This window comes from Hylobates moloch, unplaced genomic scaffold (genome assembly GCF_009828535.3).
Source record: "Hylobates moloch isolate HMO894 unplaced genomic scaffold, HMol_V3 SCAFFOLD_8, whole genome shotgun sequence".
Taxonomy (NCBI): Eukaryota; Metazoa; Chordata; class Mammalia; order Primates; family Hylobatidae; genus Hylobates; species Hylobates moloch.
Genome location: NW_026652283.1, coordinates 102,171,257 through 102,197,136, shown reverse-complemented (window position 1 = coordinate 102,197,136; position 25,880 = coordinate 102,171,257). Strand labels below are relative to the sequence as shown.

Here is a 25,880-nt window from a genome sequence, read left to right as displayed (position 1 = left end):
GCCCTTGTGTAGTCCCTCCATACATTATTTCTGGTTCTGGCCATGTGACTGGCTTTAGCCAATGGGACATTAGCAATTGTGATGCATGCCCGTACATGCAGGCTATATTTTCAGAACTCTAACTCTTGGAACATTCCCTCTCAGATTCCAACCACAATACTGAAAAAAACAAAGCCCAGTCTAGCCATTTAAAGAGAACGCATGGAAGTAAACCAAGAACCCAGCCAATATCCCCAGGTAAGCTCCTAGCCAAAAGCCAGTACCAATATCCTCCTTAAAAGAGATTCCTCCCATTCCACTTGAGTTGCCCTAGTTAATGCCGCATGGAGCAGAGATAAGCTGTTATTAATAAGCCCTGTTGAAACTGCAGAATTTGAGCAAATAAATTATTATTATTGTATTAAACCAATAAGTTGGGGATAAATGCTATGCAATGATTATCTGAATCATCAGAGTATGAACAATTTATCAATTTATTCTAAACTATAATTGTTCAAGCTTTATTCTGACATAGTAAAGCCAAATAAAATATAAGCTTTGAACAAAGAGAAAAAACCAAAAACTTTGAAATAAAAAACATTTTATAAATTACTTACAAGTGATAAAGATAAAAAAATTTTACTGACAGTCTTCTTAGAAAATAAGGACAATGAAAATGATGACTAACCTCTGATTTTTTTTATCTTGCCCAAATTCCTATCTAAGGCATCTGGCGAGTCATGGCCTCAGATAGGTTTTATTTAACCCTACACATCATGATTTACTTTCCAACCCAACTCTGGCATAACATTACGAAACAAAGAAGAAAATCCTGTATTAGTCCATTCTCGCATTGCTATAAAGAAATCCCTGAGACTGGGTAATTTATACAGAAAAGAGGTTTAACTGGCTCACAGGCTATAGAAGAGGCATGACTGTGGAGGCCTTAGGGAACTTTGACTCATGGCAGAAGGTAAAGTGGGAGCAGGTATCTTTGCATGGTCAGAGCAGGAGGAAGAGAGAGAGTAGGGAGGTGTCACACACTTTTAAACAATGAGATCTTGTGAGAACTCTATTACAAAAACAGCACCACCAAAGTGGGACATCCGCCCCCATGACCCAGTCACCTTCTACCAGGCCCCACCTCCAACACTGGGATTACAATCCAACATGATATTTGGGTGGGGACACAAATCCAAATCATGTCACTTCCCAACTCATTCTGTGAGGTCAGTGTTAACCTGCTACAAAACCCGGGTAAATAAAATCACAAGAAAGAAAACAGACCAATATCCCTTATAAATGTAGACACAAAAATCTTCAATAAAATAATAGTAAACTGAACCCAGCAACATATAAAAAGAATTACAGTAGTACCCCCTTATCCAGGGAAAATATGTTCTAAGACCCCCAGTGGATGCCTGAAACCAAAATAGAAGAATTATAACAATATGCCAGCATCACTACTTTGATGCTTTGGGGCTATTATTAAGTAAAATAAGGGTTACTTGAAGAGAAGCACTGAGATACCATGACAGTTGACCTGATCACTGAGAAAGCTAAGTGACTACTGCGTAGATAGAGCATGCAGTGTGGATACACTGGAAAAAGAGCAGATTCACATCCCAGGTGAGAAGGAGCAGGACAGTGCAAGATTTCACCACACTGCGCAGAATGGTGCGCAATTTAAAACTTACAAATTGTTTATTTCTGAAATCTTCCATTTACTATTTTCAAACTGCAGTTGGCTGAAACTGTGGAAAGTGAAATCATGGATAAGAGGGGACTACTGTGGGCTGGGTGCAGTGGCTCACACCCGTAATCCCAGCACTTTGGGAGGCCAAGGCGGATGGATCACAAGGTCAGGAGTTTGAGACCAGCCTCACCAACACAATGAAACCCTGCCTCTACTAAAAATACAAAAATTAGCTGGGCTTGGTGGCGCATCCCTGTAATTCCAGCTGCTCAGGAGGCCGAGGCAGGAGAATCCCTTGAACCTGGGAAGTGGAGGTTGCAGTGAGCCGAGATCACGCCACTGCACTCCAGCCTGGGCAACGTATCAAGTCTCCATCTCAAAAAAAAAAAAAAGAGGGGACTACTGTGTATACCATGACCAAGTGGGATTTGTCTTAGAAAAGCAAGGACGGCTTAAAATACGAAAATCAATCAAGGTAAAACATCATATTAACAGAATGAAGTCTAAAAAAAAAAAAAAAAGGATCATCTTAGTAAATGCAGACAAGAGCATTTGACAAAGTCCAACTGTCTTTCATGATACAAGCACTCAGCTAGGAACAGAAGGAAACATCCTCAGCCCAATGAAAGACATCTGCACGATTCTCAGGTAACATTATGCTTCATGATAAAGACCAACAGCTTCCACTCAGACGGGTAAATAAGATGAATCTTGAAAAACACACATATACACACAACCACCTACGTTCTCCCTCAACACAAGAAGGGTAAGAGATTTTCCACACTCTCCGCCTTTTTTTAGTGCATATACCTTAGAAAATTTATAATTGTTCATTCTTTCTCTGCCTCTTTAAAATGAACTCTGTAAATCTTTCCAAAACTTAAATAAGCCTCTTGTCAGTGTTATAACCCAGGAACCTTTTCCTTAAAGGCGTAGCCACCATCTCTTTGAAATGAAGCCAATGAGGAAGACAATGCATCTACTAGGGGAGTTTCCATGGGAGGGTGGGAGCCTAACTCAGCAGGCACCTGGGTCCAAACTACAAACCTACCTCCTATTGTAAAGATATGATAAATTTGTTTTTCTTTTGGATTAAGGCAATTAGTAAACACAGATGGCTACCCCAATTATCAGGTGAATTTAGGATGAACTATGTGTGACAAATGGTGAGTCAAGTCCTCTTGCTTGAAGACTAGTTATCATTTATCTTAAGAATATGTATGACAAGGGTTACATCTGCTTAGCTGTATGAGATTTCTTTCTGTCTTTTCTATCTCTTTAGTGGATTGCCTATGTTGAAAATGACATCTGGTTTAATGTTTATTCAAAAATCCAAACTGTTTTCTTTTCTACTTTTGGGTTGAGCTTGTCTGGGTTGGCAAGAGATTTTGTTTTTTAATTTATATTCCCCTAACACTTCTTCAGATCAGGAATAAGACAAGGAAGTCTGCCCTTACCACTTCATTCAACATTGTACTAGAATTTCTAGTCGAGTCACTTAGTCAGAAAGGGAAATAAAAGGCATCCAGATGGGAAAGAAAGAAGTAAGACAATTTCCATTTGCAGATGATATGATATTTTATGTAGAAAACTGCAAGAAATTCACAAAAAAATTACAGCTAATATATGAGTTCAGTAAGTTTATAGTATACAAAATCAATATACAAAAATAAATTATATTTCTATACTCTAGCAATGAACAATCCAAGACGAAATTAAGAAAACAATTTATTTACAATAGCATCAAAAAAACCCAAAACTTAGGGATAAATTTAACAAAAAAAGTACATGACTTGTACACTAAAAAGAGCATAACATCACTGAAAAAAGTTTTTTTAAAAAAGACCTAAATAAATGGAAAGACATTTTGTGTTCAAAAATTAGAAGACTTGCCATTGTTTAAATGGCTGCATTAGTTTCCTCTTGTTGCTGTGCAAATCACCACAAATTCAGTGGTTTAGAACACACATCTTATAGTCCTGGATTGATCTAAAATGGTTCTTGCTGGACTAAAATCAAGGTTTTGGTAGGGCTGCATTTCTTTCTGAAGGGTCTAGGAGAGAATCTATTTCCTTGCCTTTTTCCAGCTTCTAGAGACTGCCCACATTCCATGGCTTATGGCTCACTTTCATCTTCAAAGTCAACAATGGGCAGTCAAGTCTTTCTCACAGCACATCACTCTGGCACTTAATCTTCTGCCTCCCTTTTTCATGTTTAAAGACACTTGTCATTACACTGGGTCCGGTAGCCTCAAATCCATCTGCTACCTTAATTCCCCTTCACCATGTAACATAACACATCCATAGGCTCTAGGGATTATACTAGAATGTAGACATCTTGGGGGGGGATCATTTTTCTGCCTATCACAATAGGCAAATTGATCTACAGATTCAACACAATTGGCTTTTTTTTTTCTTGCAGAAATTGACAAGATGATCCTAAAATTTATCTAGAAACACATGGGACACAGAACAGCCAAAACAATTGTGAGAAATACGAACGAAGGACTCATACTTCTTGATTTCAAAACTGACTACAAAGCACAGTAATTAACACTGTGTGAGAGTGGCATAAGGATATGCATATAGACTGATAAAATAAAACTAAGAATCCCTTGAGAAATAAACCTTATATATATGGTCAACTGATTTTTGACAAAAATGACAAGAAAATTCAATAGGAAAAGAAGTTATTTCAACAAATGGTACTGGGACAACTGGATACACACATGCAAAAGGATGAAGTTGGAACCTCACCTCATACCATATGCAAAAATTAATGCTAAATGAGTCATAGACCTAAATAAAAGAATTAGAACTGTAAAACTTATGGAAGAAAATATAGGTGTAAGTCTTTGTGATTTTGGATTACACAATGGTTTCCTAGAATGACTCTTAAGCACAAGCAACCAAATCAATAAGTTGGATTTTATCAAAATTGAAAACTTTTGTGCCTCAAAGGACATTATCAAGACAATGAGAAGAGAACACATAGAAGAACACACTTACAAATCATATATCTGATACATGTCTGCTTTCCAAAATAAGTAAAAACTTTTATAACTCAATAGTAAAAAACACAAGTAACCTAGTTTAAAAATGCACAAAAAAAAGGTGTTAAACTTAATGAGTTATAGAGAAATGCAATGAAAAACCATAGTGAGATACCATGTCATACCCACTAGTGTGGCTATAATCCAAAAGACAGATTAAATAATAACTATTGGCAAACAAGTAGGAGATTGGAACCTTCACATATTCCTAGTAGAGATGGAAAATGGTGCAGTCACTTTGGAAGACAATTTGGCAGTTTCTCAAAAAGTTAAACATAGAATTACCATATTGAGGAGTATGGCTGCAGGCCAAAATTCTATGTATTATCTTTCAGGCAGGACCCTAGACAGTTACAAGGCTTTGCCCGGTAGACCTCATTGGGGGAAACTGCCATCTCCACACCAGACTTGGTACACAGCTAGTATGTTACAGCTTCTGGAGGGATTTGCAGCCAAGAACTCACTCCCTGTGCCCTCCACCCCAACCAGCCCTGCTCATAGGCTTCTCTGCTTTCCTAGCTCAGGCACTTCCGTTCAGAGGCTTCAGCTCAGGCCCTTTTCAGCAGTCCCAGCTGAGACCTCCTTAGGGAGGGCTTGGCTGAGGCAGCACTTTCAGCTACTAGTGATACTTCTTCATATTGAATGAACAGTTACACACATCATAAAAGTATAAAAACATAGAAACGATGCATACCACCTTCTAGATAGTGGTTACCTCTGGGTAGGAAGGGGAAGTAGGATGAAGAGGAGCCTTCAGTTGACTCCATAACATTATTTCTTCAAAAAACTTTTCCTGGGCGGGCACGGTGGCTCATGCCTGTAATCCCAGCAATTTGGGAGGCTGGGGTGGGTGGATCACCAGAGGTCAACAGTTCAAGACCAGCCTGACCAATATGGTGAAACCCCATCTCTACTAAAAATACAAAAATTAGCCAGGCATGGTGGCCGGTGCCTGTAGTTCCAGCTACTCTGGAGGCTGAGACGGGAGAATTACTTGAACTTGGGAGGCAGAGGTGGCTGTGAGCCGAGATCATGCCACTGCACTCCAGCCTGGGTGACAGCGAGACTCCATCTCAAAAAAACAAAACAAAACAAAAATCTTTTCTTAAGAAAATATAATAAAGCCATAATGTAGTAAAACCTAGTATGCATAAATGGATATTTGTTACACATATGAAATATTTCATAATACAAAAGAATGAAAAATATTGAAATAATTCTTAGCCCCAGGTGGTGAAATTATATGTGATTGTGATTTTAGTTTTTTCTTGATATGTATATACATTTTTTCAAACTCTTCCAACCAACATGAATTTCTTTTATAATGATAATAAATAATACATGTGTTTCACAGAGGTATTACTACCCATAACTTTAGTTAAGCAGAGAGCTATAAAAATATATTTTGTTAAACTGTAATATATGGCTTAAAAATTGAACCAGTATTAAAATCTCATTTTCATGTAAAAAAATCTCTACAAATATTTTAATAGTTCAGTGCTGAGAAATGCTTTTATTTTTCAAACGCAAACTAAAATTTAAAAGCTGAAATTTACACATGTCCAAATTGTAAGAGCTAGTCAGGAACTGAAATGCAAATAATTACAGCTTTAATAATTATTCCTATTAAGTTTTTTTTTTGGCAACATGACCTTAAATAGCCCAGGATTATCTGAATGTGGTCATTCAAGCTATTACTATAAATTACTCAGTGTAGAGGTATAATTAATAATTAATAGAACTTTTTAGAGCTAGGACATCTAATTCAACAGTTTCCAGTGATTTTCTAGAAACCTTTCTTCATATTAAATAATGTGCAGAAGCTCAACATGTAGAAGAAGCCATAACAAAGGTGCTGTGTTTGAAGCTGGGAGCTGCATTCTGAGCCCTTGCTTGCTACCTTTCTCACACCTTTATCCTCTTCCTCCATCAACGGCTCTTTCCTGTCTGGAAACAAGGATCGTCAAGTCTCCTGATTTCTAACCACACCTTCTGTTCTCATATTTCATCATAGCAAAGTTTTCCTCTATTGGCTGTTGCCACAGTTCTACCTACCATTGCTTGTCATGATCCCCCTGCACCCCAGCCCTTACCACTCCCCTGAAACCTCTCTGGATAACCATTGTCCATCTGCAAATCCAAGGGATATTCGTCCATCCTTTAAATGGACTCATATGAAATCACCATACAAAAACAATTCTCAATACCTGGCTGCTCTGTAGTACTATTGAGCTTACAAAAGCATTGTGTTCCTCCTTAGGAACTTTCTCACATCGTGTCTGACACTACTTTCTCCTAGTTTTTTTCTTTTGAACTTGCTGTCTGCCTACTCCTTGTAAGTCACCCCAACCTTCCTGTCTCTGTGTTTTCCTCTTAAGCGTTGTGGCTCCTCAAGGTTTTATTCATCACTTGTCTATTTCACAGCAAGTTTCACACAGATGCTGATGACCCTATGTCTCCTTACCAGCCAGAAACACTCCCCTGAGGCTCCAGAAACATATTTGGGTTGCTTATTGGACATTAACAGTCTTACCGTCTCAAAAGCAATTCAAACTCAACCTACTCAAAACTAAATTAATCACTTCATTTTCTCTGCAAATTCTATCCATGTCTTCTCTAATCATCAAGATGTTGTGTGGGTTGGATTGTGTCCCCCGAAAAGATATGTTGAAGTCCTAACTCACAGTACCTGTGAATGTGACCTTGTTTGGAAAGAGGATCTTTGCAGAGGTAATCAAGTTAAGATGAGGTCATACTGAATAAGGGTTGGCCCTAATCCAATATGACTACTGTACTTCTGAGAAAACAGACACACAGGCATAGACACACAGAGAATGCCAGGTGAGGCAGAGACAAGAGTGATGTCTCTTGTCAAGTATGTCCCTTCCCAGATCTGTCCCGTCCCAACTGCCTCCTCGGCTTTTGGTAGCCTGTTCAATGGACAGTCCCATTTCTTAACACTTTCAGCTGTCTGGCTTCTTAGGGTGAGGGCTGGCTTCCAGCATGAGTTCCCTCATGGCAGTGTGGTGAGAGCTATAGCGGCTTCTGTACCCAGGCCCCTGCCAATTGCTCTAAAAGAGGTGCTGGCTGCATACTTCTGCCCCCACAACACTTCCAGTGGGGTTGAGTGACACAATCCAAAAGAATCTGGCCTATGAGCAAACTTTCATCAATGAGAGACAGGAAATGAATTATTCTTCCTTCCCTCCCAAAATCGACTCTTCTAATGCACAGAAGTCCCATAAGATCTGTCCAGAGACATCTCCCATGACCAAGTAAATGCTGCTTCTTAATAAAGCTGTGACAAGCTCAGTAACAGTACATTGTATCTGCTGTCCTTCCTTCCCTTCTTTGTTTCTTGGTTTTTTCTTTACTCTCACTACCCTGGGATTACTACCTCTGCTCTCCAATAAAAAGCTCACATGTAAGCTCCATTTTCTATGGAACCCAGGCTAAGATAGCAAGTTGCTTAAACATCATTTTTTCTCTTCTAAAAATAGAGATAATGATGGCTCTTCTCATAGGACCACCAAAAGTATTATATTAGACAATATCTGAAAAGCACAGTAACTTGAAATTGTTAGTGTACACAAAATGTCACTTGTTACTATTAATTATAACTATATGAAGATCCAGAGCTATTTTTGCATTCTTCTCCCACTGTGTTAGTTCAGGTTCTCTGGAAGGACAGAACTAATGGAATCGATACGTATATAAAGGGGAGTTTATTAAGTGTTAACTCACACAATTGCAAGGTCCCACAATAGGCAGTCTGCAGGCTGAGGAGCAAGGAGAGTCAGTTGGAGTTCCAAAACTAAAGAACTTAGAGTCCAGTGTTCGAGGGCAGGAAGCATCCAGCATGGGAGAAAGATGAAGGCTGGGAGGCTAGGCCAGTCTCTCTTTCCACATTTTTCTGCCTGCTTATATTCTGGCCATGCTGACAGCTGATTAGATGGTGCCCACCAAGATTAAGGGTGGGTCTACCTTTCCCAGCACACTGACTCCAATGTTAATCTCCTTTGGCAACACCCTCACAGACACAACCAGGATCAATACTTTGTATCCTTCAATCCAGTCAAGTTGACACTCAGTATTAACCATCACGCCTACTTTGCAGGAAGAAGAAACCGGAGAATGTGCACATAATGTCCCTTCTTTTCTTTAATCCTACTGTGCTACGTTAAAAACCATTACCACTGTACCTTGCACTATGGAAGCATTAAAGTTCATTTACACAGGAAAACACTTATTAAAGGCTGTCAGAAGGCTTAGAAAGTCCCTGGAGTACCCAGCAGTCAGGCTTGAACGCCATACGGGGAGGAAAAAAACTTTAGCCAACATCGTATTGGGTCAGGCACAACTTGTACCACCGACAGTGGAAAGTTGACCCAATCCTGCCATCTTCCAACACCACCCTTTCCCCAACCCCAAACTGGAATCTAGCCAATACACACTTTCTCCCATTTCTCACTTGCAAATCCAAGCCTTGCTGACGTAATCTGATTGATGGAGTCTAAGTCACATGGTTGTGCTTCAGCTGCAAGGGAGGCTAAGATTACACATTTTTCTGTTGACTTGCTTAAGGAAAAAATATTCATAAGGTAGGAAGTCCCCTCCAAATATAGAAAATGAGTTTGTAAGATTAACTGAACAGCCAGAAAATATGACAAATGTACACTCTATATCTACTTGAAGAAACGTCCCAAACCAAATAAAATATGGTTACAATTTTTTTTTTTTTTTTTTTTTTTTTTTGAGATGGAGTCTTGCTCTGTCACCCAGGCTGGAGTGCAGTGGCATGATCTTGGCTCACTGCAAGCTCTGCCTCCTGGGTTCACGTCATTCTCCTGCCTCGGCCTCTGGAGTAGCTGGAACTACAGGCGCCTGCCACTACACACGGATTTTTTTTTTTTTTTTTTGTATTTTTAGTAGAGACGGGGTTTCACTGTGTTAGCCAGGATGGTCTAGATCTCCTGACCTCGTGACCCGCCCACCTCGGCCTCCCAAAGTGCTGGGATTACAGGCATGAGCCACCATGCTCGGACACAATTGAAAAGAAAAGAAAAGAAAAGAAAAAAAAGAAAAGAAAAGAAAAGAAAAGAAAAAAGAGAGAAAGAGGAAGATGGGAATAATCTACTAATTGAGGGAATTCTTGCAAAGTATATTCCATGTCTAGATAGTCCATAGTGCACTAGCTATTTCTTGAGTGGACCTAACGGCTGCTGCAGAGGTCACAGTAATGCTTTCAGATGCCCTGGGCAAAGTGGGCTAAATGCTTTTTAACTCTGGGTCACCTCTTTCTAGCCCTCTGCTGGCTCCAAAGAGTAATTACAACTCGTAGTGAACAGAGGCAAATTCCTCTGTCTCAACATTAATAATCTACCATTAGTTATTAAATCTTAAAAGAAAACATTCCCTGGCCAATGCACATATGTAATATTAAGATGATAAGATTTTTATTCTTAGAAAAAAGATATATGAAAAAAATGGAAATAAAAATACTTGAAGGAGGAAAACAAACCACTTCTATCAAGTATATCCTTATTAGTTATACCACAAAATAATCTCATTATCAAACACACAATCCTAAAATTACAGGTTATTTCCCCTCCTGTATTACATATGTATATAATAACTAACCAAGGATTTTTAATTCTTTCTTCAAAGTTTATATCCTACCTCCCATTTCTTTTTATTCTCATTGCCAACAAGTCCAAATCAGCCCACCCCTAAATTATTACAAAAGCCTTACTCCCTTAAGTGCTTTCATTCATTTATTCATTCATTCATTTATTCATTGAACAAGCATTTTCTGAGCACTTGCTATGTGCCAAGTCCTCTTTTTCATGGATTATTTTTCTAATGGGAAAAATGACAGAATGCTAGTAAATTGGCAGAAACGAACTAATGGAGGTGTAGAAATTGATACATGACAGAGAATTGCTGGAGTGATGCCCTTGAGGAAATGGACAGACAGGAGGAGGGTTGGCCTTAACCAGGACCATGGAAGCAGAGTCACATGAGAGAAGGTCGGTTACAGGAACACAGGTATGGGTAAGGGCAAAGACATGGAAGCAGGAGCTTGTGGAATTTCTCTTCTATAGCTCCCAGCTTCTCTGTGAAGTAGGGAGCAGGCTCATTAGCATAAAGGTTAGAGTCAAAACTTCTTCCTCCTGCCAAATCCTCCTAATCCAAATATTAATTATAGTCAAACACCTCCTCAGACATCGGGCACATATTGAGTTCCCATTTCATGGACCTCCCGCAGCCCCTTCAACTCCTGTAACCTTCCCAGGCTTGCTCTGCTGTTCCCTACTGACATGGTGGCTGAAGGGGTACAGGATGAACACTTGATTCCATCATAACACACATTGTATGTCAGCAATTCAACAGCATAAAACCTGAAAGTAAATATCACTAAGTAGGTGATACCCATAATCAAGGAAACATTATTTTATTTATATGAACAGGTATAAACAGAGAATAATAAAAATGTTTTTCTAATTGTACATAAATAGTAGAAGGGCCCTGTTGATCTGAGAAGTGCCACAGGCATGGCTACTTTGCCTATAGCCCTTGGCCACTCTTGAGTGATATAATAGTGTGGCAGGCAATTTGAGTAAAAACTGCTTTGTCAAAAAGCATTCAAGTTAAAGCAGATCTTGTTTAAACTCAGACACTGACACATATAAGGGCACAATAACTTCTAGTTAGTTATTATTACTTTAATAACTTGCAATAGTCAAGAAGTGAACATTTTCCTGCATAAAATGAGAAAATGATCACCTATGAATATTCCTAGTCACTGGACATTCTACATCTTAATCATTATCTTGCTACTAAGAAAACCTTTCTGTCCTTTCCTTTTTTTTAATGCTGTATCAGGCGAGACCAAGTTTAAATTTTCACTGCCCAATTTACTAGCTATGTGATTTGCTTATTAAAGCAAAGATATTAAACCAACCTCCACTTCTTACACATCTTACTCTCTTCATTTCCTCATGACGACTTAAAATAATATATTTGGAATTACCACTTTCCTTCCCATTGCTCAGATTTTGTGCTCTCTTCAGGCCCTCCTGCTATCTCCTATTATAGAGAAACTATCTGGCCCTATTTTCTCAGTGGTCCAAAACAATTTCAGTAAATAATGTTAGCTAGATGCTGTTGTTTTCTCCCTGGCAATTAGCACATTCTGCTTATTTCTACCACGGCCCATCACATCTTGGCAATATTTGAAAGCTGCATAAAGAGATTTCATGTAGGACAACATGATCTAAGAGGCAGGAGCTAGTGGAAGCAGGTTGTTTCAGATGAGAAAATGGAGGGCATCAACCTATAGACAGCCTTCCTGGAACAACTTAGAATGATTGTAGCCCCACAGGAGGAGCACTCCCCAGATTCAGGCTTGCACAAGAGGCAGAGTGACAATTTCTCCCTACTTGGAACATCAACATTCCTACAGATGAAAAGAGATGCCACGGCCGGGCGTGGTGGCTCACGCTTGTAATCCCAGCACTTTGGGAGGCCGAGGCGGGCGGATCACGAGGTCAGGAGATCGAGACCATGATGAAACCCCATCTCTACTAAAAATCCAAAAAATTATCCGGGCGTGGTGGCGGGCGCCTGTAGTCCCAGCTACTCGGAGAGGCTGAGGTAGGAGAATGGCGTGAACGCGGGAGGCGGAGCTTGCAGTGAGCCGAGATGGCGCCACTGCACTCCAGCCTGGGCGACAGAGCGAGACTCCGTCTCAAAAAAAGAAAAAAAAAAAAAAAAAAAAAAGATGCCTGTCTGATCTGAATAGCTGGAACTCTGGGATAGGAGTAAGGCTGGGAGGTGGATTCCTTTCCTGCTGGCCTAGCAGAGGAGCTGAGGTAGCTCCCACGCTTCACCCTGATAAAAACCTCAGCACATCGAATGGAGAGCTCCCCCAGCAACCTTCATGGAGACTGGGACCTCTGGGTATTACCACTGGGTATTACATCTACCCACCTGCCCTAGCTACAACTGGTTCCTATTCAGGGATACCCCCCCTACTGGCCTGAAGCCTGAATCATCAACTCAGTAAATAAAATACTGGGGGAAAATTAAATAACTAAATAAATTTTGCACCTTGAGAGAATGAGATAAGCTTCAAGATACCCCTGCCATTCCAACCCAATAGAAGACAGTGAACTTGCCCACACACCAAACACATAATTACTACAACCAGCATCTAGGAAAGCCAGTGCACAAAGTCTACAACTTAGGAACTCATACAGAGTCTTTACCCCTAACAGTACAAAGAATCAAATTAGGCTATAATAAAATATAAACATTAAAGTCTGATCCTTAAAATGAAAAATAGGAACTCATGAAAAATAGAGTCAAATCAAAAATAAATTCAAGAACAATCTGAAGAAACAGTCTACCCAAATGAGAAGGAACCAGAAAAGTAACTCTGGCAATATGACAAAACAGGGTTCTATAACACCCTCAAAAGATCACACTAGTTCCACATTAATGAATCCAAACTAAAGGGAAATCTTTGAAATGCTAGATAAAGAATTCAGAAGGTTGATTATTAAGTGACTCAAGGAGATAACAGAGGAAGGTTAAAACCAACATAAAGAAATTTTTTAATCTAGAAAATGAATAAAAAATTTTCTGGAGAGATAGATATCATAAGGAAAAACCAATCGGAACTTCTGGAAATGAAAGACACACTTAGGGAAATACAAAATGCAATGGATAGTTTCAACAATAGACTAGAACATGTAGAAGAAAGAATTTCAGAGCCCAAAGAAAAGGCTTTCAAATTAACCCAGTCAAAGATAAATAAAAAAGAATCAAAAGACATGAACAAAGTCTCCAAGAAATACGAGATTATGCAAAACAGTCAAACCCAGGAATAATTGGTGCTCCTGAGGGAAAAGAACAAATAAGTTTGGAAAACTTATTTTAGGGAATAATTGAGGAAAACTTCCCTGGCCTTACTAGAGATCTAGATATTCAAATACAAGAAGCTCAAAGAACTCCTGGGAAATTAATTACAAAAAGATCATCACCAAAGCACATAGTTATTAGGCAAACCAAAATCAACATGAGGAAGAGAATTTTAAGAGCAGTGAGACAAAAGCATCAGGTGACCTATAAAGAGGAACCTATCAGACTAACAGAAGATTTCTTAGGAGAAACCTTACAAGCCAGAAGGGATTGGGATCCTATCTTTAGCCTCCTTAAACAAATTAATTTTCAGCCAAGATTTGTATAGCCAGAAGAACTAAGCTTCATAAACAAAGGAGAAAGAAAGTCTTTTTCAGACAAATAAATGCTGAGGGAATTTGCCACTACCAAACTAGCACTACAAGAAATGCTAGAAGGACTTCTAAATCTTGAAACAAAAGTTCAATGTGCACCAAAATAGAACCGCCTTAAAGCATACATCTCAGAGGGCCTACAAAACAATAATACAATGTAAAAAAAGTATCTAGGTAACAACTAACATGATGAATAGAACAGTACCTCACATCTCAGTATTAACAATGAATGTAAATGGCCTAGATGCTCCACTTAAAAAGTACGGAACAGAAGAATGGATAGAAAACCACCAACCAAATATCTGCTGTCCTCAAGAGACTCACATAACACATAAGAATTCAAATAAACTTAAAGTACAGGGGTGAAAAAAGATAATCCATGCAAATAGAAACCAAAAGCGAGCAGGAGTAATAATTCTTATATGAGACAAAACAGACTTTAAAGCAACAATAGTAAGAAAAGGCAAAGAAGGATGTTATATATTGATGAAAGGATTAGTCCAATGAGAAGACATTACAATCCTAAATACATATGCACCTAACACTGGAGCTCCCACATTTATAAAACAATTGCTACTAGACCCAAAAAATGAGATAGACAGCAACTCAATAATAGTGGGGGACTTCAATACTCCCAACAGACAGATCATCAAGACAGAATGTCAACAAAGAAACAGTGAACTTAAACTATATCCTACAACTAATAGACTTAACATGTATTTACAGAACACTCTTCCCCACAACTGCAGAATATACATTCTTCTCTTCAGCACATGAAATATTCTCCAAGATGGACCATATGATAGGCCACAAAACAATTCTCAATTAACTTAAGAAAATCAAAATCATATGAAGTATCTTCTCAAACCACAGTGGAATAAAACTGGAAATCAACTCTAAAAGGAACCCTCCAAATCAAACAAATACTTGAAAATTAAATAATCTGCTCTTGAATGATTTTTGGGTTAAAAATAAAATCAATATGAAAATTTAAAAATTATTTGAAATGAATAACAGTGACACAACTTGTGGAAACCTCTGGAATACAGCAAAAGTGGTGCTAAAAGGAAAGTTCATAGCATTAAATGCCTATATCAAAAAGTCTGAAAGAGCACAAATTGATAATCTAATGTCACACCTCAAAAAACTACAGAAACAGGAACAAATTAAACACAAACCCAGCAGAAGAAAAGAAATAACAAACATCAGAGCATAACTAAATGCAAGTGAAACAAAAAAGTACAAAAGATAAATGAAACAAAAATCCAATTCTTTGAAAAGATAAACAGAATTGATAGGCCATTAGTGAGATTAACCATGAAAAGAAGAGAGAAGATCCAAATAAGCTCAATTAGCAATGAAACTGGAGATATTACAACCAATACCACAGAAATAAGAAAGATCATTCAGGGCTACTATGAACACCTTTACATGCACAAATCAAGAAATGTAGAGGAAATGGACAAAATCTTGGAAATATACAACCCTCCTACATCAAATAAGAAAGAAAGAGAAAATCTGAACAGACCAATAACAAGCAGTGAGAGTCAATCAGTAACAAAAACACTGCCAACAAAAAGCCAGGACCAGACAGATTCTCAGCTGAATTCTACTAGGCGTTCTAAGAAGAATTGGTACTGATTCTACTGAAACTATTCCAAAAGATAGAGAGAGAGGGAATCATCCCTAATTCACTCTAGGAAACCACTGTCACCCTAATACAAAAACCAGGAAAGGACATAACAAAAAAAGAAAACTACAGATTAATAACCCTGATGAATATAGATGGAAAAGTTCTCAATAAAATACTAGCTAACCAAATCCAACAGCATATCAAAAAGATAACACATCATGATATGATCATATATGCAGAAGACCTAAAGACTCATCCAAAAAGCTCCTAGACCCAATAAATGGATTCAATAAAGTCTCAGAATACATAATCAATGTACACAAGCTAGTAGCACTGCTACACACCAAGAATGACCAAGCTGAGAATCAAATCAAGAATGCAACACTTTTTACAAAGACTGCAAAACAAATAAAATACTTAGGAATATACTTAACCAAGAAAGTGAACGATCTCTGCAAGGAAAACTACCAAACACTGCTGAAAGAAATCCGAGATGACATGCACAAATGGGAACATACCCCATGCTCATGGATGGGAAGAATCAATATTGAGAAAATGACCATACTATCCAAAGCAATATACAGATTCAATGAAATTTCCATCAAAATATCATCATCATTCTTCACAGAATTAGAAAAAACAATCCTAAAATTCATATGGAACAAAAAAAGAGCCCACATAACAAAAGCAATGCTAAGCAAAAAGTGTAAATCTGGAGGCATCACATTACCAGACTTCAAATTATATTACAAGGCTATAGTTACCAAACAGCATGGTACTGGTATAAAAACAGGCATGGAGACAATGGAACAGAATAGAGAACCAAGAAATAAAGCCAAATACTTACAGCCAACTGATCTTCAACAAAGCAAACAAAAACATAAATTGGGGGAAAGGACACACTATTCAATAAATGGTTCTGGGATAATTGGCAAGCCACATGTAGAAGAATAAAACCGGGTCCCCATCTCTCACCTTATAGAAAAATCAAATCAAGATGGATCAAAGACTTAAATCTAACACCTGAATCAGAAAAACTCTAGTGGAGATTGTTTTAGGCAAACAATTCATGACTAAGACCCCAAAACCAAATGCAACAAAAACAAAAATAAGTAAATGGGACCTAATTAAACTAAAAATCTTCTGCACAGCAATAGAAATAATCAGCAGAGTAAACAACAGACAACCTCACAGAGTGGGAGAAAATATTCACAAACTATACATCCAACAAAGGACTAGTATGCAGAATCTACAAGGAACTCAAAACAAATCAACAAGAAAAAAACAAATAATCCCATCAAAAGTGGGCAAAGCACATGGACAGTTCTTAAAAGAAGACATACAAACAACCAGCAAACATATGAAAAATTCTCAACATCACTAATCATCAGGGAAACACAAATTAAAACCACAATGAGATACCACCTTACTCCTGCAAGAATGACCATAATTAAAAGGTTTTTTTAAAAAAATCCAAAACAATAGATGTTGGTGTGGATGTGGTGAAAAAGGAACATTTTACACTGCTGGTGGGAATGTAAATTAGTACAATCACTATGGAAAACAGTAAGAAGACTACAAAAAGAACTAAAAGTAGAACTACCATTTGATCTAGCAATCCCACTACTGGGTATGTACCAAAAGGAAAAGAAGTTGTTTCATGAAAATACATGTTTGTAGCAGCACAATTCACAAATGCAAAGATATGAAACCAACCTAAGTGCCCATCAACCAACAAGTGGATAAAGAAAATGTGGTATAAGATGTACAAAGAAGAGCTGGTACCATTCCTACTGAAACCATTCCAAAAAATTTTAAAGGAGGAACTCTTCCCTAACCCATTCTATGAGGCCAGCATCATCCTGATACTAAAACCTGGCAGAGATACAACAAAAAAGGAAAACTTCAGGCCAATATCCTTGATGAACATCAATGCAAAAATCCTTAACAAAACACTGGCAAACTGAATCCAGCACCACATCAAAAAGCTTAACCACCACGATGAAGTAGGCTTCATTCCCGGAATGCAAGGTTTGTTCAACATACGCAAATCAATAAATGTGATTCATCACATAAACAGAACTAAAGAAAAAAAAAAACAACATGATTATTCTCAATAGATTCAGAAAAGGCTTTCGATAAAATTGAACAGCCCTTCATGCTAAAAACTCTCAATAAACTGGTATTGAAGAAACATACCTCAAAATAGTAAGAGCCATATATGACAAACCCACAGCCAGTATTATACTAAATGGGCAAAACCTGGAAGCATTTTCCTTGAAAACCAGCACAAGAATGCTCTCTTACAACTCCTATTCAACATAATATTGGAAATTCTGGCCAGGACAATCAAGCAAGAGAAAGTAATAAAGGATGTTCAGATAGGAAGAGACAAAATCAAACTATCCCTGTTTTCAGATGACATGATCCTATATCTAGAAAACCCCATTGTCTCATCCCAAAGATTTCTTAAGTTGGTAACCAACTTCAGCAAAGTCTCAGGATACAAAATCAATGTGCAAAAATCACTAGCATTCCTATACACCAACAACAATCAGGCCAAGATCTGAATCACAAATGAACTCCCATTGACAATTGCCACAAAAAGAATAAAATACCTAGGAATACAGCTAACAAGGAAAGTGAAGGATCTCTATAAGGAGAACTACAAACCACCGCTCAAAGACATCAGAAAGGACACAAACAAATGGAAAACATTCCATGCTCATGGATAGGAAGAATCAATACTGTGAAAATGGCCATACTGCCCAAAGCAATTTATAGATTCAATGCTATTCCCATGAAACTACCATTTGACATTCTTCACAGAACTAGAAAAAGCTATTTTAAAATTCATATGGAACCAAAAAAGTGCCCAACTAGCCAAGGAGATCCTAAGCAAAAAGAACAAAGCTGGAGGTATCATGCTACCCGACTTCAAACTATACTACAGGGCTACAGTAACCAAAACAGCATGGTATTGGTACAAGAACAGACACATAGACCAATGGAACACAATAGATAACTCAGAAATAAGACTGCACACCTACAACCATCTGATCTTTAAGAAACCTGACAAAAACAAGCAATGGGGAAAGGATTCCCTATTTAATAAATGGTGCTGGGATCACTGGCTAGCCACATGCAGAAAATTGAAACTGAACCCCTTTCTTATACCATACACAAAAATCAACTCAAGATGGATTAAAGACTTAAATCTAAAACCCAAAACTATAAAAACCCTAGAAGAAAACCTAGGCAATACCATTTAGGGCATAGGTACTGGCAAAGATTTCATGATGAAGATGCCAAAAGCAATTGCAACAAAAGCAAAAATTGACAAATCAAATCTAATTAAACTAAAGAGCTTCCATACAGCAAAAGAAACTATCAACACAGCACAAAGACAGCCTACAGAATGGGAGATAATTTTTGCAAACTATGCATCTCACAAAGGTCTAATATCCAGCGTCTATAAAGAGCTTAAACAAATTTACAAAACAAACAAACAACGCCATTAAAAAGTGGGCAAAGGACATGAACAAACACTTTTCAGAAGAAGGTATACATGCAGCCAACAAGCATATGAAGAAAAGCTCAACATCACTGATTATTAGAGAAATGCAAATCAAAACCCCAATGAGATGTCATCTCACGCCCATCACAATAGCTATCATTAAAAAGTCAAAAAATAACAGATGCTGATGAGGTTGTGGAGAAAAAGAAATGCTTTTACATTGTTGGTGGGAGTGTAAATTAGTTCAACCATTGTGGAAGACAGTGTGGCAATTCCTCAAAGACCTACAGACAGAAATACCATTTGACCCAGGAATTCCATTACTGGGTATATACCCAAAGGAAGAGAAATTGCTCCATTACAAAGAAACATGCATGCACTATTCACATGTTCATGCACATGTTCATTGCTGCACTATTCACAATAGCAAAGACATGGAATCAACCTAAATGCTCAAAAATGATAGACTGGGTAAAAAAATGAGATACATATAAAGAAAATGTGATACATATACACCATGGAATACTATGCGACCATAAAAAAGAATAAGATCATGTCCTTTGCAGGAACATGGATGGAGCTGGAGGCCATTATCATTAGCAAACTAATGCAGAAACAGAAAAACAAATACCGCACATTCTTACTTATAAGTGGGAGCTAAATGATGAGAACATACGGACTCATAGAGGGGGAACAAGGCACACTGGGGTCTACTGGAGGGTGGAGGGTGGAAGGAGAGAGAGGATCAGGAAAAATAACTAATGGATGCTACGCTTAATACCTGGGTGATGAAATAATCTGTATAACTAACAATGTAACAAAACTGCACATCCTACACATGTACACCTGAACTTAAAAGTTAAAAAATAAGTAAATAAATAAATGAAATATTTTTAAGAACAAAATGTATGTATACACTATGGAATACTACTCGGCTATAAAAAGGAACAAAATAATATCTTTTGCAGCAACTTGGGTGGAGCTGGAGGCCATTATTCTAACTGAAGTAACTCAGGAATGGAAAACCAAATATCATATTATCGGGGGAACCAGCCCCCAGTATTTCAATATAGGCTCTATTTTCTCTAAGTGTCAGCCGGTCTGAGAAATAAAGAGAAAGAATACAAAGAGAGGAATTTTACACCAGGGCCTCCGGGGGTGACATCACATATCGGTAGGCCTGTGATGTCCCACCTGAGCCGCAAAACCAGCAGGTTTTTATTAAGGACTTTAAAAGGGGAGGGGGTGTATGAACAGGGAGTAGGTCACAAAGATCATATGCCTTAAAGGGCAATAAAGATGACAAGGCAAAGGGCAAAGCAAAGATCACAAGGCAAAGAGCAAAATTAGAATTACTGATGAGGTTCTATGTTCAGCTGTGCACATATTATCTTGATAAACATCTTAAACAACAGAAAACAGGGTTCAAGAGCAGAGAACCGGTCTGACCTCAAATTTACCAGGGCGGGATCATAAGACAGACACTCCTAAAGTGGCCGTTTATAGATCTCCCTCAAGGAGTGCATTATTATTATTATTATTCCTTGCTGGGAAAAGAATTCAGTGATATCTTTCCTACCTGTATGTCTGTTTATAGGCTCTCTGCAAGAAGAAAAATATGGCTCTATTCTGCCTGACCCCACAGGCAGTCAGACCTTTGGTTGTCTTCCCTTGTTCCCTAAAATCGCTGTTATTCTGTTCATTTTCAAGATGCACTGATTTCATATTGTTCAAACATGCATGTTTTACAATCAGTTTGTACAATAGCGGTCCTGAGGTCACATACATTCTCAGCTTACGAAGATAACAGGATTAAGAGATTAAAGTAAAGACAGGCATAAGAAATTATAAGAGTATTATTTGGGAACTGATAAATGTCCATGAAATCTTCACAATTTATGTTCAGAGATTGCAGTAAAGACAGGTGTAAGAAATTACAAAAGTATTAATTTTGGGAACTGATAAATGTCCATGAAATCTTCACAATTTATGTTCCTCTGCCATGGCTCCAGCTGGTCCCTCCGTTCAGGGTCCCTGACTTCCCACATCATACGTTCTCACTTATTAGTGGGAGCTAAACTATGAGTATGCAAAGGCATAAGAATGATATAATGGATTTTGGGAACTCGGGGAAGAGTGGGAGTGGGGTGAGGAATAAACGGCTATATATTTCATACAGTGTACACTGCTCAGGTGATGGGTACACTAAAGTCTCAGAAATCACCCTTAAGAACCTATCCATGCATCCCAAAACCACCTGTACCACAAAAACTATTGAAATTTTTTAAAAGTAAAGAAAATGGTGGGCATCAAATCATCAAGTCATCCTTTCAAAACCAGCTCTGATATGCGAAATTGTATAAAAAGGGCTTGTGTCACCAATAATACACCATGCTTTCCCCAAACTCAAGAGTAGAGAAGATTAGTGAGCTGCATACAGCAGAAGGGTTTTAAATACTATAGCCAATAACAAAATATTCACCGACAAGTGTAGTTAGGGTTTTTTATTTGGGGATTAAGAAGGGGATGGTGTGCTAGAGGCTAACTTTGCCACAGATAACTTTTGTTTTCTTATTTCTAATTTAATTTTAGCCAAGTATACATGCCCTGTGTAATATGAGTTAGGGAAAAGCTGGTAATAATTTGCATATCTAAAAAAAGGAGATTGACTGAATGAATCGTGATTTTAACCAAGTAATGGGATTCGATCCAGATGTTAAAACTGCAGCTACAGAAAAGCACTCATTAATATCAGTATTTGTGTATGTGTGTTTGTGTGTTCACATAGAAAGCAATTTGGAATCTGGACAATAAGCTGTTTTCTGTGAGTTTTTTCCATTTCTGGGTTAGTAGGATTACAAATATTCTTAATGGGATTTTTTTCTTCATTTTCTGCACTGAGAATATACTGATTTTCTAATAAGAAAACAATATAAGAAACTTTAATCAACAAATTATATACTTTTTTCAGATTTGAAGTTTTGTTGTTTTTATTTTGTTATATGTATTAATATTCCTTTAATTTCTAATTCACTTTTATCTGTGATGTCTGCTTGACTTGACAATATTTTCAGATATTTCTATTTGTGATAGGATCATAAAATATATGCCATTGGTAACCTATCTTTTTATTTAATATTGCAAATATGCTTCTGGGTTAACAAATACATTACTGTATTACCAGGTTAGTGTTATTTATCTAACCAACCTCCCCTTTCGTGTGTGTGTGTGTGTGTGTGTGTGTGTGTGTGTGTGTGTGTGTGTGTATGTGAAGCAATGAAAGCAAAGATTTATGGAAATGAAAGTACACTCCACAGAGCAGGAGCGGGCTGGAGCAAGCAGCTCAAGAGCGCTGGTTACAGAATTTTCTGGGATTTAAATACCCTCTAGAGGTTTCCCATTGGTTACTTGGTTACACCCTCTATAAATGAAGATTTGGCCCACAACTAGTCTGATTGGTTGCAAGAGTCAACCAATCAGAGGCTGAAGTGAAGTTAACAAAGTTACACATGAAGACTTGGCCCACAACCAGTGATTGGTTTTGGGAGGGACCAATCAAAGGTACTTTCCATTTTTCATCTGTGATGCAGTGGAAAGGGGCCAATCTCCCATTTTAATGCGTAATACTCACAATTGGCTAAAAATGAATTAAGAAATAAAATGTCAAGTTCACAAAAAAATTAAAATAACTAAAAATGTGAAGTGCCCAGAAAGAATGTAAAACTTCCTGAATATTATCAATAGATTTTAAAAATCAGTGATGAGAAATATTCAACTGTAGAAATTTTGTTATTTTGATTATATTGTCACTGAAACTAATTTACTTTCAAAATTTTCCCCAATTGGCTGGAGCCCAATGGAAGGGAAGCTCCAGCATTTGTAGTGAGGGTTATTGTGGGTAGGAGAAAGGGAGAAGAAGGCAGACTGGAAAATCTCTGTGGAAAGGGAAGGAGAATTTATAATTTTAATTTGCTTCATCAGTCCTGAAGTAAATAAATCCTTATTTGGAGAAGAAAGAAAATCTGTAAGTTAAAAATGCAGCACTAAAATCACATTTTATAAGAGACTTGTATCCCTTCTCATCAGATGGGTTCACATGACTTTCCTAAGGTATTGAAAGGTTTTCTATCCGATGTTTGTATGTAATATCTGGAATTCTGAATCAAAAGGTTACAAAAACTACAAATGAGCAATGAAATTTAGGGAAAAAAGGCTTAAAATAACCTTTCAGTACATGAAGAATCATTAAATGTTGGGTAGTGACCATTTGCCTTGCCTGGCCACTAAAACCCAAAAAGAATCTCAAGTCATAAGAGAAAAACTTCAATTATATGTAAGAACACTAGATATTTTTAATTTTCTGGCTATAGAAATGTTCATAGGCCAAAACAGTAAAAATAATTTATAAAGCACCTTCCTGAGAGTCTTTTTCTCCCTCACTCTGTTATGAAGATGGTAAAAAATGAAATAGATGAACACATCTTACAACTTGGCTTCAAGAAAGGACTCAAACTAAATGTTCCTTTTCGGGTTTCTCTAATCCTACTGTTTTATGGTCTCTATTAAGAGGACCTTAATGGGAACCAATTAACTGTAAATACAGTGAGGAGTCTGGGCAATTAAACAAATGGATTACATTCACCCAGTGATTACACTCCAGCCATCAAATGATTATCCAGCATTGCCTACTCTGAGTCACAAACACAAATTAAATTCAGATCCAACAGCCTTGAAATTTCTCATTATACATCAACTGCCATTTGCTTGTCTCTAATGATTTTTTGTAGAAAAAAACAAGCTGGCATTATAGGTTGACATCACACATTTTGTATTTGTATTCAAGCCAAATAGCAGCAGCTCTTAAAATTCAAGTACATAACTAAATAATTATGGTGATTTCACAAAAAAGATAATACAATCTCCCAATTATAATACATAATTATACAAATGCCTTTCTCTAAATATAAAGTCACATAAAAATGTGTATTCTTGCTCCTTAACAGACTAAGAAATAAAAAAAGACAGTTGAGTAACTTCCATGTAAACATTTGATAGTCTTTATTCAAGGTAGCAGAGACCCTCACACGAGAATATTCTTATCTCATTCCGATTTACATTTATTACTATCACATCTTTTTTTTTTTTTTTTTTTTTGAGACAGAGTCTCACTCTGTTGGCCAGACTGGAGTGCAGCAGCATAATCTTGGCTCACTGCAACCTCCGTCTCCCAGGCTCAAGCAATTCTCCTGCCTCAGCCTCCTGAGTAGCTGAGATTAAAGGCGTGCACCACCACACCCAGCTAATTTTTGTATTTTTTTAGTAGAGACGGCGTTTCATCATGTTGGCCAGGCTGGTCTTGAACTCCTGACCTCCGGTGATCTGCCTGCCTCGGCCTCCTAAAGTGCTGGGATTACAGGCATGAGCCACCATGCCTGGCCTATCACATCTATTTTTAAATGATCATTACCTCATCAGCCTGGTATTGCTATTTTGTTTGCAAAGTTGGCACAGGGAGAAGCACTCCAGAACCACAGGGAGGCAGACAGTCTCTCTGGGCGTGACTGTGGGAAAAAAATTCTCAACTCAATGTAACTGTGAGGAAAATCTAAAACCAGACTTCAGGGACATCTTTAATGACTTCCAACTATTCAGCATAGAAGAATGTGTTCAGAGATCATGGGTGGAAAATTAGATTTTTTTCAGACAACCTGGCATGTACAGACTTTGAGGCCACCCTACAACCATATCTCTATTGTGACAGTCAAAGTTGTTTCCATTGTTAACTTGAAGCAGATGTTGTAGGTGTCCTCTTAACATCCCCTGACCCTTACTTCTTGCGAGCACACTGGACTGAATTCCAACCATTTGCAGGTTTGTCAGAGGATTTTCTTTAATCCCATGACTTTCTGTGCCTGCAACATGATGAGCCTGAAGTGCTGATGAATCACTGTACCCCAGAAACAGACCTTACTCAGTGACTGGCAAGAGCAGGTGTATAAACACCCCTCTCTCTCCTTTTGGGTATTCAAATAAATGGCTCCCAAGTTCCTCAACAGATTTGAGCCCTAATTGCCCACAGTGGTAACTTGCCCAAGAAATCCGTTATCTGCTTACTTCCCTACCCTGTCTCACTTCCCCTACTCTTTTATTCATGTTTCCTAGGATCACCTCCAGAATAAACCACTTGCACTTCAATTCTTTTCTCAGGGTCTGCCTTCAGGGCAACCCAAACTAAGAGACAAGAGAAAGAAACCCAGCAAAGTTAGGCAAATAGAGGACTTTATTGATAGGCTCCTGTAAGTGCAGGAAGAGCAAAGCTGCAGCTGGGACTTAAGAAAATGGAATCTTGAGCGTGGACATTGCCACCTCTTATTCTTAAGTATTGACCTCACGCTGTCCGACTGACTTCCTCCCTGGCTACAACCATGGCCACCAAAACACTGCTGGGCCTTTTGCCTCCCAGCTTCAACTTTTAACTGAGCCTCAGCTCAACACGTTCTCAAGAAAGAATTCTGAATGGTTAAACTTGAATCAAGAAAACACTTCTACTTTTAACATTTTGGGCTATAGGGACATGAATACTAGAATTGTTCCACCATGTAAGGCCAAGGAGGCAGGATCTCTAAAGCAATGGGACTTTTGGCATTGATACTTTTTTGAGTATTCCCAATGCATAAGCCATTTAAACCATGTGCTTGAAGTAA

At 38.0% G+C, this 25,880-nt stretch overlaps 1 protein-coding gene across 8 annotated transcripts in view; it reads right to left on the bottom strand.

Moving 5' to 3' along the window:
- The window catches only part of NEK10 (NIMA related kinase 10), a 248,764-nt gene that overhangs the window by 104,791 nt on the left and 118,093 nt on the right, over positions 1 to 25,880 (bottom strand). The gene's annotated exons all lie outside the window — the stretch shown is intronic.